Below are 16,877 nucleotides of genomic sequence, written 5' to 3' on the forward strand. Positions count from 1 at the left end.
AGTTAGGTGCAGGTATTTAGGCCTGGTTTTCCTTGGCCCAAATGGGTGCGCTTAAAAGTTTCAGTGCACTGGCGCTTAGCATGATTCTATAAGTTGTGTGTACCTTTTATAGAATCACACTAAGCGCTGTTCTAGTAAGCGCCAATTCTTTTGGTGCCATATATAGAATTTTGCCCTAAGAACATTCTTTGCTCAAAATGAGCTTCTCCTTAGAAATACTTTCACAAAAAGTGCATCTAGCTCTGGTGAAATCTATCCACACAGTTTCTTCCACTACTCTACAGAGATACATCCAATCAAGTTTGTCGCATATGAGAAGTATGGTGCTGTCTACTGACCTGAAACCTCCTGATATGTCTTTTCCAGTAAATCACTGTCTCGGAAGCCTTATTAATGGCCTCTGCATGTTTTGTTCTTCCCCTTAAACCAAAAGGACATCCAACAGTTCCACAGTGAAATGATGAAGATCAAGAACAAAGAAATACTGTGGAAGGAGATGTTCAAGGTATTTATTCAGTCAACAAAATGATGCAGTTAGCAGTTCCAAGCAAAGTAATCCACATATGCAATAGATGTTCCAGATCCAATACAGTCCATGTTTTGACTTAACTGCCTTCCTTAGGGGTCCAAAGGTGTACGGTTATATGACAAAAACAAGCTAATGTGGATATTCTCTAGGTTGAAGAGATCAGTGCCTCTGCTAAAAATGCGAGTAGAATACTCGGGCAGCCGCTATGACATGTTTTGTTCTTTCCCTTCACATACTCTTCAAGTTCACACTTCTTATAGGAACGTCTTCTCCTAAACTTCTGCAGATTTCTTCTCTCACACTGCCAACTGGAGGTCAGACTTCCCTTTTGAGTGTATCAAGAGGACATTCTTACTAGAATTACTGGGTCTGTCAAACTTCTCTGTCAGCCCTTGATTTACAGCAGGCCACTATCTTGGTATTCTCCTGTGACACCAGTTGGAGACACCTATACTATAATAGAGAAGGGTGTTTTCTCCTCTGACTCTTCTTTGGGACAAGGTACGCTCTTCTCCCAGATCTTCCATATTTATCCCAGAAGTTTTGATTTCTTTACTCCTCCCTTTTCCCCTCTGAAGATCATTGCATTAGCTACACACTCAGGGAAGAGAGTCTAGAAACATTAAATATGAACCACCATAGTGACTGCCCTGGGGACAGCAACACGAGGGAGGACTCCAAAATGCTCAGAAACACAAGAAAATATAAAGAACTTCAAATCAAACCTCACCATTAAAATAGAAATCAAGTCAAATCAAATCAGTTGTACATACATGATATATTCATTCTGTTGAAGTACGAGACCAAACCTTGCTTGCATCTGTTTTTCTGTGAATGTCTCTGCTATTTAATTTTCTCCGCTATTTGTCTCCCCAGATGATGGTTCTCTGTTTAGTGGACATATATGACTTTTTTATGACAACTTCTGCCAAAGGAACTGACTAATCTGATTTGGGAGAACTTTTAATTCTTTTATCTTTATTTCTTTTTGCTCAGAGCAAAGATTGGGGTATTTTAAACTGATAGTAAATGAGATTGAGTCAATTGAGTATGAAAGGCAGGAAAAGTGAGGGGAAAACAAAATGCTGCTAGAATCATTCAGTTACTGTTTCTGAACAATTATCTCTGAGGTGTATCTTCCATGGGCTTTTTTATTGTAAACCATGGGTTCTTCCATTCACGGTGGGAGGACAGTAACAGACAGTAACAGACAGACTTGCTCTGGTGGGACGATGTTGATAGTCTATTCACATACCTGAACCAAGTTGATCAGCTAACTAACCAATCGGGATGGCAAAAACACTTTGCACAGTACATTTTCAAGTGACATTTAACAACGCCCTGAAGAAACAGCTGTGTGCTGTGAAACGTTGGCTAATGTGTCATTTCATCTTCACAGTTCATAGGCAGCAAACGATCTCAGTCCTGCATAAATAGAGTAGTGGTAGCAGCACACTCCTTCTGGAAGTTTTTTGCCGATGATGTGGGTGGAGGAGGTTTGAGCATTTCGTGCTCTGCCGCAATAATACCTGAGGCCTTTTCTTCCATCGGAGGTAGTGCTTTGAGTCCATATAAGTGGAGCATTCTTACTTATTGTTATTTATTTATCCCCTTCCACTTTTTTTTCAAATAGATTAATATTTTCTGAGTTTCACAAGAACCAGCACTGCGTTGCCATGTCTACTTGGAAAGAAAAACCAGAGGCAGTCTCTTTAGTTTTCAATCAGCCCTCATACGTTCTTTGAAAATCCATCGGGGTCGGCACAGAGAATGCATATCTTTTGCTCTGCATGACCTGTTTCTAAAAGCCTGATTTCCTCACGATTCTGCTACCCTGCAGCTGATGGGAGATATATTGTTGTTGTGTTTAGATATATTTTATGGCCACGGTGTGAGAATTTTTTTTTTCTCCAAGATTTGGGCAATTGATTCCCTTACTCTGTTTTCCCAAAGTTTTGGTTTTATTTTTCTTCTTTAAAATGGCATGAACTTTGTAAAAGTATAGTACAAAAACTCGGATATGGTGAATATCAATAATAATCACAAAAAACACTTTCACCAAAAGGATGTATTGAAGGTATATTAAACAAAAGACACAAGCAAAGACCAGTCTTAATGGAGGAAAAAGCCTCAGACAGGGGCCCACCCACCTCCACAATGGTGGAGTAACGGTGTTCAGGCGATCACTTCACTGGCATAAAACCTCCTACTGTAAAGGTCATAGCAATGTGTCAAATGTGTCAAAAAATTGCTTTCAAGATTGAGTGATGCAGAGAAAAGTAATAATAACTTAACTTTCTCCTTAAGGATCGGAACACCAACGATGGCCAGCGTTTCACTGTTAAGCTGCCTCAGGGTGTCAACAAATCCGATCACACTATGAATATAAACATAAAACACTCAAATCAGAATAAATTTAGAAAGAAACCGGTGTGTATAGTGAATACAAAATATCTTAAAACCGGTTACATACCTCTCTTACGGACGCCGCCGCGTCTCAAAAGATCCTAAGATGGCGGCATGGTTAGCGAACCAGATTAAATCATGCCGGTGTAATGACGTATAATTGCGTCAGCACCGGAAATGACAAGCCGGCTTTTTACAAGCCGGTAAAAGATTGTTTCATACTTGTCAAGTCTATTTGGGATGATACAGAAAAGGCAATAAAAACTGTTTGATATATCAGAAGAATGCTTTAGTTATGCTATCTGAATCGTCTACTACTTCTAAAGTTTTAATCATTTTCTAATTTTCTAATTTTCTATTATTTTATTATTTTATTTCTTTTTGTGATTTTTTTGTGATTTTTCAAAAAAAATTTTTTTTAAAAAAATTTTTTTATATATATAATTTTATTTTTTATTTTTTATTTATTGTGTTCAATTACTTATGTTCATATGTTTTTAAGGTCTTTTCTTACTTCTATTACTTCTGCTTGTGTGTATAGTTATACAAAACATATGAAACTATAAAGCCACATTCCAATCAGATCTAACATTCAATCCAGCAGGTTCTTCACTGTTGAGCGTATGGATCCAGAATTGCTCAGCTCGTAAGAGACGTTGAGGTCTAGAGGTCAGATTGTCCGCAATGTGGTCAATGGCGCAACAGCGCAATTCAGAAAACGTGTGACTATGTTCTAGGCAGTGTGTCACCATCGGAGCTTGTAATCTGTTGTTACGAAGACAACTTTTATGTTCAATGACACGAGTTTTGAATAAACGTGTGGTTTGTCCTATATAAAGTTTAGGGCAAGGGCATACAAACATGTACACAACAAAGGAGGACGTGCAGGTAGTCAAATGTCTTAGTTTGAAAGTTTGCCCAGTGCATGGATGTATTAAGACTTCGTTAAGTTCCAAGGTGACCTGACAAATAGAGCATTTGTCACATTTGTGATGACCAGTGGGAGACTCCTGAGGAGAGATACTTCTGGTTAGGTCTGACGGGCTTAAAAGTTCTTTGAAATTTTTTTGTCTTGTGAAAGCAATGCGAAAATGAGTATCAGCAAAGGTAGATTGGAGTGCCATGATTTCCCAGTGGCGCCTGAGTATTTTAGTGACATCATTAATGCCTGGTGAATATTGTAAAATACATGTTACTAAATTGTCATCATTACTCTTGTTTCTCGGAGCAAACAGTAAGTCCCTATTTAGATATTTAGCTCTTTTATAAGCCTTTCTCAGTGTTTGTGTAGGATAGCCCCTACTTTTCAATCTTCCATACAGTTGTTTACTTTTTGATTTATAATCATGTATGTCAGAGCACAGACGGCGATAGCGGAAAAATTGAGAAGTGGGTAAACTCCGTTTTAAAGGACCAGGATGATTACTTGAAAAATCAAGAAATGTGTTTCTATCCGTGGCCTTCCTGAACACTGTCGTGCTAATGGTATTGTCAATTCTGGTAATCAGAACATCCAAAAAAGATATTTGATGTGGATGACATGTCAAACTAAATTCAACAGTAGGATGTCTTGAGTTTAACCATGTATGAAAAGTGTCTAGTTCATCCTTAGTGCCCTTCCAGATGACAAAAATGTCATCAATAAATCGTAGCCACAGAAGAATTGAAGCAGAATAAGGATTGTTCTTAATCCAAAGATTTTCAAATTTTTGCATAAATAAGTTGGCCACCGAGGGGGCCATAGTGGCCCCCATGGCAACTCCTGAAATTTGCTGAAAAAATCTTTGTTTAATATACCTTCAATACATCCTTTTGGTGAAAGTGTTTTTTGTGATGAACTTTGTAAAAGACCATTTTCTCATTACACTGAATGTTTTATGTGTTACTAATGCTTAACTGAAAGTACCCGAGGACATGTTCTACAATCAATATTAAGGCCACAATGGCAATCACTTCAGTGAAAGAAGCACTATTTTTAGTTCATGTCCACATTCTGCCTCTTGTTGAACCCTGGGAAGCTGTTGCACTGTTTATATGGGAGAGACCCTGCTGGGGTGTGGGAAAGGAGAAAACATTTCTCCCTGTACAAGAAATTCCAGAAGAAAGGCAGAGGGAGGAGGTAGCTAATCAAGGCAAGGTATTTAATCAAACTAGCATGGTGTAATTAAAATGCATCCATTTGCATGATAAATATTTCACTCAGAGGCATCTGTCTCTTGACAAATCATGAATACTGCCTTATGTGTCATCAGATAATTTGCTTGAAATAGACATTCTCAAGAAAATTCTTCCTTTTTTTGTAAAACATTACATTTGGTCTTTTTTTTTTTTTTCTTACAGCTTTCTAAAAACAAAACAAAAAAAACATTTCTCAGGATGATTATTTGGGCTGATGGGAGAGTAAATCTTATGGTCTTGAGGAAAAAAGAAAACTGCTGACTTATAATAATTAAGGAGAATCAATCACTATACATTGATGGTGGTGATGGGATTGCTGGCATAAGCAACGGTTACATTTCTCTCAGTGGTTGTCCAGGGAGGTTTCTGGATATTGCTTATTGGCTCTGTGTCATGTTTTCATCAGCTGTAGTGTCCTGTGTTTTAGCCCTCCCATTGTTTAAGCTGTAATTTACAAAACTGAGTACTGTACTTCTCTAAAGCAGCTGGAATCTGGAGTGTAGGGATTTTCTCTCTCTCTCTCTCTCTCTCTTTACCTTTGAATTGCCTTTGACTGACCTTGTCGAATGTCAGCATTTCATACCTGAGTCTAACAGCAGCTAGTGCTCAGCTTATGCTGCTAAGAGGAGATGGGTTTGCCATTCCTGGGTGATAAAGTCATGGGAGAAACAGCAGTGAGCAAACATATTCTGCGAACATATGCAGAGCTGGACACAAGGAGCATATAACAGCTGAGGCTGTGCCACTCCGTGTACTGGAAGAATCCACAATTGTAAATGTTGGACGCCACTGCTCATATCTCTACACAAGGTGAGAGCTCAGAGTAAAATTGCTTTTCTTTGTGCTGCTGGTTGCTACCTAATGTGTTTTTTGTTTAGCTTTGGTTTTCTGTGTAGGTTTCCAAATAGAATCAGGCTTTCTTTTTGTTCAAACCTGTTGACTACATAGGTGGAGCAGATGATTTGTGCCTCATAAGAATGTAATAACAGCCGTAATGGATCAGACCAATGGTCCATCTAGCTCGGTATCTTGTTTCCACAGTGGCCAATCCAGGTCACAAGTATCTGGCAAAAACTCAAATAGTAGCAATATTCCATGCTACCGATCCCAGGACAAGCAGTGGCTTCCCTCATGTCTGTCTCAACAGCAGACATTGGACTTTTCCTCCAGGAACTTGTCCAAATCTATTCTAAACCCAGCTATGTTAACCACTCTTACCACATACACTGGCAACGCATTCCAGAGCTTAACTGTTCTCTGAGTGAAAAAAATATTTCCTCCTATTGGTTTTAAAAGTATTTCTTTGTAACTTCGAGTGTTCCCTAGTCTTTCTAATTTTTAATGGAGTAAAAAAATTGATTCACTTTGTACCTGTTCTACATCATGTGGAGGGACATAATCGAAAATCCATTTACGTCCATCTCGCAAGTCATCCAAAGATAAAAACAGCCTAAGACACATTTTCGAAAGAGACGTCCAACTTTTTTTTACTTTCGAAAATCGTCTGATTATACATCCTGCTGATCTGATCGTGCAAGCCGCTAAATTGTCTATCTTTATATCACATTTCCATCCAACTTTCCGTCCAAGTCCAAAACACCTAGAACAAGCCCTGTTGGACGTGGGAGGGGTCTGCAAAGTGATGGACTACACACCCAGACATGCCACCTAACTAGTGGGGTATCTTACAGGGCAATGCTATGAACTTCTCCTCACTACAGCTCCCTTGTAGGTGATGGTGAGTCCCCCGAACCACCTCCAGAATCCCCTAGACCCACTTATCTACCACCCCAATAGCCCTTATGGCTGCAGGAGCCACTTATATGCCAGTAAAAAAGAGTTTTGGGGGTGTATAGGGCAGTGCACATGTTTCAGTATCAATGCAGTGAATACAGGGGCTTATGGGCATGGGTCCTCCTCTCTATGGGCCCCTAACCCATCCCCAAGACGGCTTAAGCTGCCTCTGTGCTGGACGACTAGGCTTTCCTATGCCCGGCTGCCAGGTGATGATGGTCTGGAGGCTGAAATTTAAAGTTGTGAATAAAATTTTTATGGGGGTGGGGGTGGGGGTGGGGGTTGGTGATCACTGGGGTAGTGTGTGGGGGTCTGTGTTATGTGTTTTCAGTGCTTATCTGGTGATTTTAGGTGGGTTTTTTTGACTTAGACCATGTTTTACATGGTCTAAGTCACAACATCCAAGTTCCGTCAATCCTGAGCTGTATATACATGCTGTACCACTAAGTCTAAGCCGGCCCATGTCCCGTCCAACTCCCACCCTCGACACACCTCCCAAAACGTCCCGTTTAGCTTTGGACATTGAGCGACACTATGAAGGCCTAGGTCGTTTAGAAATACGTCCAAAACCCGTTTTTATTTTTGGCGCTTGGACGTTTTTGAGAAATGTTCGTCCAAGTGCCGACTTAGGCCGGTTTTTGTATGTTTTTCTCTTTCGATTATGAGCCCCTTAGGATTTTGTAGACTTCAATCGTAGCTCCCCTCAACCATCTCTTTTCTAAGCTGAAGAGCCCTAACCTCTTTAGCCTTTACTCATAAGAGAGGAGTTCCATACCCTTTATTATCTTAGTCGCTCTTTTTTGAACCTTTTCTAATTTCGCTATATCTTCTTTTCTTTTTTTTTTGAGATACGGCGACCAGAATTGAACGCAATACTCAAAGTGAGATCGCATCATGGAACGATACAGAGGCATTATAATATTCTTAGTCTTATTTACCATCCCTTTTCTAACAATTCCTAGCATCTTGTTTTCTTTTTTAGCTGCTGTCACACATTGGGCAGAAAGTTTTAGCATATTGTCTACAGAGACACTCAGATCTTTTTCTTGGGAGCTAACCCCCCAAGGTGGACCTTAATATCTGGCAACTATGATTTGGGTTATTCTTCACAATGTGCATCACTTTGCATTTGTCCGCATTAAAATTTCATCTGCCACTTGGTGGCCCACACAATAACAGAGCAAAGAGGGTCCAAAGTGATAGGAAATCAAAACTCTTGAGATGATAATGTAACAAACTCTGAGGGTCCTAAAAATCTCTTGTGCACTTTTGTAAAAGGGGAGGGGTAAATTTTTTTAATTGTTTGTAATTTTTTTTATTTATGGTGCTTTCAATTAACGGCGCCAATTAAGTCCGTTAAAAAAATTAAGTTAGGCACCTAGATCAACTAGGTGTGCTGATCTAGGCCATTTATAGAATCAGGCCCTCGGTGTGCTTCAAATAATGTATGCAAATAATCAGCACTTTTGCAGTTAGTGTGGGACCATTTACTGTCACCTAAATAGGAGGCGCTAAGGTCCAAATTCTAAATATGGCACCAAAACAATTGGCGCCCATCAGTACGGCACTTAGCACAATTCTATAATAGGCTCCCATTATATACAGAATCGCGCGTAACAGCCGTATGTGACATAACATTTAAGCCAAGAAAAACCAGGCCTAAATACCAGTGCCTAAGTTGTGTGTGGTTCGAGCGTATTCTGTAAAAGTGCATTTAACTTTTAGGAACACCCATAATCTGCCCAGGCTCCACCCCTGACCCTACCCCCTCTAGAGATTTATACATTAGAAGTAACAGGCACCACTTTATAGAATGCACCTAGCTACCAAAATTTGTGTGCTTAACTTCTAATTAGTGCCAAGTAGCTTCAATTATTAGGTGTTAATTTCTAATAATCGGCATTGATTGTCTTGTTAAACAACTAAGTTGCATGCACAAATTGGCTATGTGTGCAATTTGCACACTCAGCTTATGGCGCCATATAGTGAATTGGGGGGGTAAGTGCTTCTCCATTAGCTCCAAGCACCGTACTGTGCAGTAGAGAATGACACGGTGACAAAATTCATCACCGTTCCCGTCCCCGCGGATAACCGCGGGAAATAATCCCAGGTCATTTTCTAGTGTCTATTTCAACCTCGGTCCTTCTACACCAGCATTCTTCAAAGCAAAGCTTGCGGGTCAGTGGTTGTGGCCACTCATACTCTGATTCTTCCCTCTCTCTTTAAAGAATGACATGAAGATGGTTTCCCGGGAACGGTGATGAATTTTGTCATCTCTAAAAGCAAATGCTGGGAATGTTCCAACATTTGCCGCGTTCAATTAGTAGCTACCACACAATAAAGTCTACGTTAAGCCATAGTAATTGCAAATTTTACCGCAGCTTAGTAAAAAGACCCCAGTTAGATTTCCGGTTTCAGAATTTTGAATTCTAATCAGGGTGTCCTTATATTGCTGTCTTTCTTGTAGCGGATCTGCATGAAGTGATGCGTTCTGCCCCATGGTTTGAAAGTATACTTGTCTGTCTTAGTGCAATGGGCATGGGGGTAGGAGGAGTCATTATGACAGTGTCAATTCTCGCGGTTTTCTTTGGATTTCTGCATAAGGTCTACTGATGTAGGCATTTTATCAAGTGTCTCTGCCAGCCTGAAAGTGATTTGAAAATCTGAATTTTATCTCTTGAGAAGTGATTGCTTCTTCGTTTTATGCAGTTGACTGCCGGTCACCCTGGTGAACTATCCAAAGGTTTTGATGTTTGTGTAAATGCTTTACAGCCTATATTTTCTGTACATAGTTGCAGAATGGTATGAGTGTTCATTGCCACTTATCATATGTATATTGATATATTTCTAAGCATAGGTTTATATTTAAGGAATCTTGGAAAAAAAGTGGAATAATGAGTCAATGGTCTGCAAAACAAGCATCAGCACTAGAAAGTATTAAATTTTGCAATTTGGATGCAAGTGCTGAAAACTGTAGTCACCTCAGATGACCTTCAGGGAGCCAGTCAGAGCAGGGTCAGCTGAAGCAAATAGCTTTGTCTCCCTCCATATGAATCTTTTTGTTTGTTTGTTTGTTTTAACCTGCGGGAGAGGGGAGATATGATAGAGAAATTTAAATACCAACATGGCATAAATGTGCATAAGGTGAGTCTTTCAATTGAAAGGAAATTCTGGAATGAGGAGATAGGATGAGGGTGAAAGGGATCAGATAGACTAAGAAGTAACCTCAGAAAATACTTTTTCATGGAAAGGATAGTGAATGCGTGGAATGACCTCCCGGTGGAGGTGGTGAAGACAAAAATATACATATCTGAATTCAAGAAAGCTTGAGACAATATGTTGGACCTGTAAGGAAGAGGAGGGGATAGTAGATAATAGGACTTCATTTTTCTGTTTCTCTGTTTGCAACTGTTATACATGCTTTAGGATTTTTAAAGTATACAAATCATTATACATGCATAGTTCATAGATTAATGCACATCAAAGTGACTTTATGTGTGCTAAAAGTTATAAAGCATCGTAGTGAATATGTGCTAAACAGGGGTGGCCCTATAATGAAGCCAACTGAGGCGGAGGCTTCAGGCGGCCCTCTTCTGGGAACGGCATCCTGCCACCCACCAGCCTTCCTGCCATCTGCTTCTTTTATCACAATCCTTCCCTGGCATCTCTCCTTACATTCCTTCCCCCTCAGCAGAGATCTTCCCTCTTCCTTCTTCAACCCTCCCCCTTCCCCACATCTGATTCTACCTTTAATTTTTTTGCAAAGGGTGGCAACTCAACGTAATGGTCTGTCTGGGGCTGGCTCGACATCTGTGTACTGCGGCCCACCGTCTTTGACATAACTTCCTGTTTCTTCTGAGGTGGGCCACAGTAGAAAGAATCGCCAACCTTTGGAACAATTAAAGGTAGAATGGGGGAAGACACCCTCTGATTATTCGTCTCAGGCAGCAGATTGCCTTGAGCCGCTCCTGGTGCTAACAAATATGAATCCCTAGTCTTTATTGTAAAAACGATGGCTGGAATGCCGCCCTTGAAAGCGTGCTTGTTTTGCTGGAACCTAACATTGACCCTGAGTCACAGTAATAAAGGAATGGGGAACGTTAACAACTTGCTTGGTTAGATAAGCCCATTTGGATGTGGGAGGGGGCCAGCATCTTAATGGACTGGCCACACAGACATTCCAACAGAACAGTGGGGCACCTTAAGGGGCACTGCTGTGAACTTCACATAAAGGGTGCCATATACACATTTCACCACAACGCCCATATAGTGTATGGTGAAGTCTCCAAAACTCCCCCAAAACCTACCATACCTGTCTACTACCCCAATAGCACTTAAGGTTACAGGTTTCACCTATATGGCAGTACAGTAGGGTTTGGATGGGTTTTGGTGGACTCGCACCATAAATGTAGTGGGTACCGAGGAATTTGGTCCAAGATCCCCCTCTCTTTGGTTCACTACACTGCCCCAGCGAAAGAGACAAAAACTAATGGAATAAGCAAAGAAGGATTTATTGGGTAATTCTAGGAAGACTTCTTGTAACAATAGTTTTCAAGTTTTATTTAAAATTTGATACAATCGCTTATGACTTCTGAGCGAGTTACAAGTAAAAAAAAAAAAAAAAGGGGGGGGATTAAAATAAACATCAATTAAAATACAAAATGATTATAACATAAACATTTTAAAACAGTATATAAAACAAATAGCTTAATTAACATGAGACGAGTAAAACTTAACTAACATGAGGTGAAAGGTAAGTGGGAAGGAAATACAATTGACATAGTAAAGGGGAACGTTTAAGGAAAGCCCAGAAGGTATGGGGGTTGCTGAAAGTTGTTTCTTATGGAAGTTAAAGAAAGATTGAAAAAGTACAGGAATCAAGTTTTGAATGCTTCTTTAAATAAATGATTCTTATGGAGGCCTTTAAAGCGGTCTACATGTCTTTCTTCTCTCCATAAAATGTTCTTCTTATTATTACAAGAAGAGCAACGTTACGAGTCTTCCAGGAATTACCCAATAAATCCTTCTTTGCTTATTTCATTGGTTTTCGTCTCCTTCGCTGTGGTTTTGTTTGCTGGCGGTTTGCGGAGGATCATTTGTCTTCTGTTTTTTGGTTGTTCACTACACTGCCCACAAGGCTACTCCAAAGACCTGCTTGCTGCTCTACTAGGATTTCCCATAATATCTGCAGCTGTCATAAAGGCTGGTATGTACTGTTTCTTTCATATTTTGGAGGGTGGGGTGGGAGGGGGGGTCAGTGACTGCTGGGGGAGTGTGGGGAGTCATGCCTTCATGCATCCAGTGATCACCTTGTCAGTTTAGGTACCTTTTGGCTCCTTATGTTTCCTCCTATACTTTGTGCTCATTATTTACCTTCTAGTACAGTGTCTCTCAAACTTTCTCGAGCCGGGGCACACTAAAGGTAGTGGCCACAGCTCGAGGCACCCAGAAGTGCACGGACGTTGCCGTGATGACATCGCACGCATGCGTGACATCATTATGTTGACATCCACGTATGCTCAGAGGCCCTCACGACAGGCCCTGAAATGCCAATAAAGTGTGCCAGCAGGAAAGTCTAACAAATATCAACTGAGTACCCCCAACCACAGACCTCCCAAGCTCCACCCTAGACCCAACCAAGCTCTTCCCCAGATCCTGCCCCCTTTACTAAATGCAATGCAATTTTTTCCATTCATTTTTCATATACACACAATATACACAGCAGATATAAATTCTCAAAACTGATACATATCAATTGCAAATAAAATAATTTTCCCTACCTTTGTTGTCTGATGACTTTATTTTTCTGTGCTTTTAACTATGTTTCCAGTGCTTTCTTATCCATTGACTGTTTTTTTCTCCGTCTTCACTTCATTAAGTTAACATTCAATTTTTCAATTTGTCTGCTTTTTTTTCTCAAAATCTACTTTTTCATGTCTTCCCTTCCTATCTCTCTCCTTCCCTCCCTATTTCCATGGTTCGACATATCTCTCCTTCCTTTCCCCCTTCCAAGTCTGGCATCTCTCTCGTCTCCTTCCCATAATCTGGCATCTCTCTGTACTACTACTAATATTATTTCTATAGCACTACCAGACTCCCCTCCTTCCCTTTTATTCCCTGGTCTGATATCTCTCTCTTCCTTTAGTCATCTCTCCTCTCCCCCCTCCCCGAGTGTACCATTTCTCTTTCCCATCCTCCTTTCTTCACCTTGCAGTCCATCTCCTTTCCCTTCTTCCTTTCTAGCCCCTTTCCCAGTCCAACATTTCTCCCTCCTTTCCACCAGTTTAACATTTTTTCTTTCTTCCTCCTGCATGCTTCTCCTCTGGTCCTCCTTCCCTCCCCTAGCCAACATCTCTCTCTCCCTCCATGAGTACAACTTTTCACTCTCTGCCCTCTCTCCCTTCCCCCCGAGTGTGACATTTCTCCTTCCCTCCTTTCTGTCCTCTCCATCCATCTCGCCCTCTCCATGAGTCCGACCTTTTCTGCCTCCTCCACACTTTCTCTCTCTCTCCTTGCCTCTACCCTCAAGTGACTTCCTTCCTTCCCACTCCCCAACCCATCTCCTCTCCCCATGCACAATTTCTCCCTCTCCTCCACCCATGTCCATTTCTCCCTCTCTCATCACTTTCAATCCTCCTGTAACAATTTTCCTTCCTTCCCTCCCCCCAACCCCACTCACAACTAATATACTCTCTCCCCATTCACCATTTCTACCTCCCCTCCAGTGTGTAGCATCTTTCCTTTCCCTTCCCTTCTGCCAGGTCCATCAGCACCTCTTCTCCTTTCCCTTTCCCTGCCCCCTGTCCAGTAGAACCTCTTCCTCTTCCCATGTCTAACAGTACCCCTTCTCCCTTCCCTTTCCCTCCTCCCTTCCAAGCAGTACTTCTCCTGTCTTGCAGCAGCTCAGTGTGCTTATAACTTGGCCAGAGAGCTGCCGCGAGGATTAATTTAGATGCGGTTTTCATCAACAGCCTCAGGTCCTGTGCTAGGCCGGCCCATTACAATGATATGACTTCCTCTTTGGAAGTTGCATCATTGAAATAGGCCAGCCTAGCAAAGACTGAGCTGCCACTGCTGTTCCAGGGGTGTGGAGAAGTCACGGAAGGCAGGGGTCCAGGGAGATATGCGGCAAGAGGCAAGTCAGCTGGCCAGCTCTTCTCTTCCTCCTCTGTAAGCTGCGGCACACTTGTAATCTCAGGAGGCACACTAGTGTGCCATGGCACACAGTTTGTGATACACTGTTCAAGTAGGAGGGCTCCATCTCAAGCAGAAGATCAAGAAGAGACCTAACTATGAACTGATTGCAGTATTGGAGACATTTGCTGAGCCAGCCATGAGAGCTACATTATCGGTCTCTTTTACTTTGATGCATGATTGAAACTGGGTTCTTAAATTAATTTTAGCATAAGGCTCTTTGTCCAATAAGCATAAAGTCAGGGCTTTCCCAGACTTTCCTAGAGCTGTTCAGGTTAAGCATTGAGGGGTTTTTGGACCTTAAGGGGGGAGTTCATCAAGGGGCACTAACTGATTTAGTGCACGCTAACTGTGTTAGTGTGCACTAAATGGTAACAATATAATGCTAGGAATATAATGGGCATCTAAGCAGTTAACGCATGCTAATTTTTAGTGCCCCTAGATGAGTTCCTTCTGGGAATTGGCTGTGGGAGGTAATTTCTTCTTCTTTAGCACTCTCCAGACCAGTAGAGGTTAACTTTACGAATGGGTATATATCAAATCATGACCAGCAGGTGGAGACTGAAAACAAAACTTTGGGACAGTATATCCTAGCCCCTCCTCTCTATTTCCCTCAGTCTTCTTTCAGTCTCCAGCAGGTGTTGAGTGATCTGTACCCATCTCCCTTGGTAGGGCTGTTGGAATTTGTTTAGGGGGTTTATTGTCCCTGTTTTTAGCCGGACGGAGCTTGGACGGACTCTGTTTGGGGGTTCGTCCGACCTCGGGGGTGTCAAACCCGGCGGGTCACGAGCGGGGTCCCTCCCCCCACTTCCTCCACCTCCCCACATTTTTTTAGAGGAGCCTCAGCAGTAAGCCTTGCCCCCTAAATCAAGCAAGGCATATTGCTTCGAGAGCCTGTGGAGTCTGTTCTGTAAAAAAAAAAAAATCCTGAGGTAGTGCTGGTCTGGAGGGTTGTATCCCTTTAAGAAAACTGTATTTTACTGTATTTGTTCAACTAACCGGCACTTTTTTGCAGCTAGGTCGCGTATGGAGCAATGAGCACTTCTAAAGGGAAAAAGTGCTCATTGTGCTCCAGACGCGAGGCACTCGCGGCCGGCCTGTGCAAGCGGTGTTCAGGCCGGTGCGGTGGAGGAGCTCCGTCGGCAGCGGCTGCAGGCGCCCAGAGCTCCCCGCCGATGGTGCCTCGCGAGTCGGCAGGGAACGGTGGGGAAGCCCGGTCTTCTCCGTCCGCCCACGGAAGGATTCCCCAAACCGCCGACGGTCGGGTTTTAGAGGATTCCCTCTCAGCTGATTTTTTGACAGCTGATGCCGGCTTGCCTGCTTTAGCGGCTGAGACTATTCAGGTTTCTCAGCCGCTTCAGGCTATGGAGGGAGCTTTTTTGGCGGGAAAACCGCCATCTTCTCTGTCTGGCCCCTCCATTTTGTCTTCCACCTCAGGTGACCTTCCCCCTGTTTTGACTATGCAGGGGCAAGGTTCTGCTGGGTCCCCTGCTGTGGCAGGGAGTCCCTTGGGACCCTCGGGGGGTTTTTCTCCTGAATTTTTCTTTTCTTTATGCAGAGCCTATTTTCAGGCGGCTGGGGGTCCCGGTTGCGCCCAGGGGGTTTCGGGGGGTGGGTTTTCCTCCGCGCTCCCTGCGGCTTTGCCTCTTTCGTCTGGCGTGACGTCCCCTCCGCCGCCTCCCTTGTCCAAGCGTCCGCGGGTGTCGTGGGACGAGAATTTGTGGTTGGAGGAACGGGTCGGTCTGGAGGAGGACCTGGACCCTTCTGAGGAGTTCCAGGACTCTCTGGAGGGGACGGAAGCTGGCGGCGGGTTGTCGGATTTCCCGTTCTCCAGTGACGAGGCGTCCGTGGTGCGCCTTTTTCAGAAAGATGAGCTGCCTGACCTTATTCAACAGGTTTCTTCGGTTTTGCGTTTTGAGGACGCGCCGCCGGAGACTCCGCGTGTGGGGGACCCCCTGTTACGGGGGATCCGTTCCGTTTCCCGCTCTTTTCCTATGCATCAGGATATTCGGGATATTATTCTGGAGCAGTGGAAAACGCCGGAGACGCCGTTTCGGCTGGCGCGCAGCATGGCTCGCCTGTATCCCATTCCTGAAGGGGATCGGGCTACGTTAGCTTCGCCAGTCGTGGATGCGGTGGTCTCGGCAATTTCCAAGCGGCATACCGTGCCTGTTGAGGGCGGTTCTGCCTTGCGGGACCCTGAGGAGCGCAAATTGGAGAGCATCCTTAAGCAAAATTTTCAGGTCTCTGCCTTTGGGGTCCAGGCGGCTATTTGTGGGGGACTGGTCGCTCGCGCCGTGTTTCGGTGGGCGGAGCGGGTCTTGGATCGAGAGTCTGACGACTGGTCTCTGGTGGATCAGGAGGTTGCGAAGATTGAGATGGCGGCCTCATTCCTCTCAGATGCTCTATATGACTTGGTGCGGATATCGGCTAAGTTTATGGCTTTTGGCGTGGCCGCAAGGCGTGTGTTGTGGCTGCGCGCTTGGGCGGCGGATGCTGCGTCCAAAGCTAAGCTTACTAAATTTCCCTTTCGGGGGTCGTTTTTGTTTGGAGAGGACTTGGATAAGTTGATTCAGACTCTGTCGGACTCGAAAGTTCCCCGTCTGCCGGAGGACCGTGCCCGCCCGGCGTCTCGGGGGGGTGCGGCCCGGGGGCGTTTGCGGGATTTTCGCAAGTATCGCCCTGGGCGTGGGGCTGCTTCTTTCCAGTCTCCGGGATTTTCCCGGGGTCGGTTCTTCCAGCGCATGCAGCCCTTTCGGGGGGCCCGTCGGGGGGC

At 43.4% G+C, this 16,877-nt stretch overlaps 1 protein-coding gene across 3 annotated transcripts in view; it reads left to right on the forward strand.

Annotated features, from left to right (window-relative positions):
• The window catches only part of ARHGAP24 (Rho GTPase activating protein 24), an 833,428-nt gene that overhangs the window by 564,875 nt on the left and 251,676 nt on the right, over nt 1-16,877 (forward strand). Inside the window, exon 1 of one of the 3 annotated variants that reach the window (XM_033914721.1) lies at nt 5,906-5,923. The exons of the other annotated variants lie outside the window; for them this stretch is intronic. The gene's annotated coding sequence lies outside the window, so the exon portion shown is untranslated. Of the gene's footprint in view, nt 1-5,905; nt 5,924-16,877 lie in introns of those variants that run through there. 3 annotated transcript variants of the gene reach the window in all.

Source organism: Geotrypetes seraphini, chromosome 1 (genome assembly GCF_902459505.1).
Source record: "Geotrypetes seraphini chromosome 1, aGeoSer1.1, whole genome shotgun sequence".
Taxonomy (NCBI): Eukaryota; Metazoa; Chordata; class Amphibia; order Gymnophiona; family Dermophiidae; genus Geotrypetes; species Geotrypetes seraphini.